The 2,310-nt window shown below is 39.6% G+C and overlaps 1 long non-coding RNA gene across 1 annotated transcript; it reads left to right on the top strand.

Moving 5' to 3' along the window:
- The first annotated feature begins 610 nt into the window (after window positions 1-610).
- LOC138855776 (uncharacterized) lies at window positions 611-1,073 on the top strand. Its single transcript, XR_011394848.1, has 2 exons — window positions 611-684; window positions 755-1,073. It is a non-coding gene; the product is annotated as an uncharacterized lncRNA (long non-coding RNA).
- Window positions 1,074-2,310: the final 1,237 nt, after the last annotated feature.

Here is a 2,310-nt window from a genome sequence, read left to right as displayed (position 1 = left end):
TGTGTGGAGGTTTAATGTATGAAACAATGGACTTATGGACTATGCCGGCTTTCCGAGAGTGGGATGAGTGGATCCATCAGAGATGTGGAGACATTTTCCTATATCTCTGATGCTAACATCATCATGTTCAAACACTGTTTCTATAACTTTTTCGATGTTATCGTCATTAACAGAGGTGGATAGATGACTCACCTGAGGTAAGTTTTAGATGAATTTCCATCCAATTGAATGATTTATTTGTGACAAAGAAGACTCCTAAAATACAAACTCTGATTCTGATTTTTCGAAATTCTAATTACTGAAAGTTCTACTTTGTGAGATTCCACTATATTTTAGGAATAAATACACGTCAATACAATTTGCGCATTTAATGAAAAAAAAACTTAATTTTCTCACGCTCCATATACTTATACGTGCTTTGGTGCGCATTCCGAAGCAATACGTTGCTGCTTTACCGAAGCAATACGTTGCTGCTTTACATTACATGCACGTTTAAAACTGTTAAACAAATATTAGCTAGTTATGACTTTATTGCAGTTTGCATGTTTTCTGTTAACTTTTTGCAATGACATTTCGCTATAAATATATCGGCTGAATATGTGTTAACTAAATTTTGTTCGTGTTATTAATAGCAAAACATGTTTCGGATCAGCACTGTAGCTTTTGCACTACTGTTTCTAACAAGTGTGTTTGTATAATAATATAATCCGTTTTAATTAAGAACTGTCCTTATAAATTTCTACTTCTTTTCTAGAGCTTTTCGTTCGTGGCGATTGTAGACCACAGTTACCCCTTCCTGTGGGTCAAACCCTTGGCGGTGCTACAGGCCCTTTGACAGGTGCTGCGGCCGGCTTGCCTCTTGCCGGCGGCATGGCACAAGACGTTCTTTCACCTGTAGGTAATGTACCGCAAAGGTTGCCTGTGGTTGGAGGTGTTCTGGCTGGTTGATCACTAATTTTGCAACAACTTACGCTAACTTATTCAAATTAGTGTTAAAATAAATAAAAGATCGTGTAATAATGCAATATTACTGTTATAAAATTAAGTAAATGGGATTTTGAAATAATTAGAAATGTCGACTATTTTATTATAGTTTTGGTGGCAGTTGTTTAGTCGGTTGAATTTGTGATAAGTTGATTTCGTTTATATAGTGATTCACTTGTTCCAAAAGCACTTTATGAAGTAGTGTGTGTTTCATGCCAAGCAATTATCACTTCAAACTTCAGTTTATTTTAGGAACGATGGGCTTGATTCTAGCTTTCGCCAAGAGGACAAATATGAGCTCAAGGGTACTCGAGTTTTGAGATTTGGTTCCAAATCGAAAACGAAAGCCATTCATGCCACTTATTCAAACACTACATATATTTATGTATGTGTAAAGACATAAAAAATGTGCAACTAATACTGGCAACATGACAACAACTTCATTCTGCGTACCCTGATTTCGTTGAAACGCTCGAGGCAAAATGGCGTGAATGTGACAAGATTTGCTGACACAAATGAATTGCAGCGTTCTCCAATAAAAATGAAAGAGCACTGCAAGCACAAGCACAATAAGAATGCACTAAACCTGCAGAAAAATCAAAATAGCGGTAACAAAATAGTGGCACATGCAGTTGGAACCAGAGACGGACAGACACGCAGTCACATTCCGCGGCTTCAGGAAATATTACGGCAGCAGATTTATTTACACGTACAGCAGAATCCAAAACCGACACACGCCACCTATCCCCCATTTCTAACCACCGCGCCCTCACCGCTCACCACCGCTCTGTGGCACGACTGCAAATAGGTACAAGTTGCAGTCAATTCACGGCTCTGTCTCTAATCACCATAAACAGTTAAAGTTTGTGTAATTTGTGAATGGCTGCGCATGTATGTGTGTGTGTTTGTGAATGGTTTTTTGTGATTTGCAGTACGAGCTGTTGTTGTTTTTATCGGTGCATTTGCTGGAGTGTTGTTTATCTAATCAACGTCGGCAACAGCGGGCGCCCAAGTTGCACGCGTGCGCACCACCACGACAGGTAGTCTGCGCCTTCTGGCCACAAATGGGCAGCACTGTTCGCAAATACTCGATATACAATAATTGTGCGAGAAACTGCGCGCTGCGACTTTATCAGCCGTTGGCAATCGGTAGTTTAAGTACATAACTGTGAACACATACAAAGTGCAAGTGAATTAAGGCGGTAGCGCACTGGACAGCACAAATTAACATACGAGGGAGATCCGAAAAGATAATAACTTCGCCTGTCTGCTCGATGGCACCACTATCGCAATGGATATTTAAGATCTTTTTCGATAAGTCGAGAT

The sequence above is a fragment of the Bactrocera oleae genome, chromosome 2 (genome assembly GCF_042242935.1).
Source record: "Bactrocera oleae isolate idBacOlea1 chromosome 2, idBacOlea1, whole genome shotgun sequence".
In the NCBI taxonomy this organism is placed as follows: domain Eukaryota; kingdom Metazoa; phylum Arthropoda; class Insecta; order Diptera; family Tephritidae; genus Bactrocera; species Bactrocera oleae.
The sequence above is the reverse complement of the archived record's forward strand: the minus strand, read 5'-3'. Positions and strand labels throughout refer to the sequence as shown.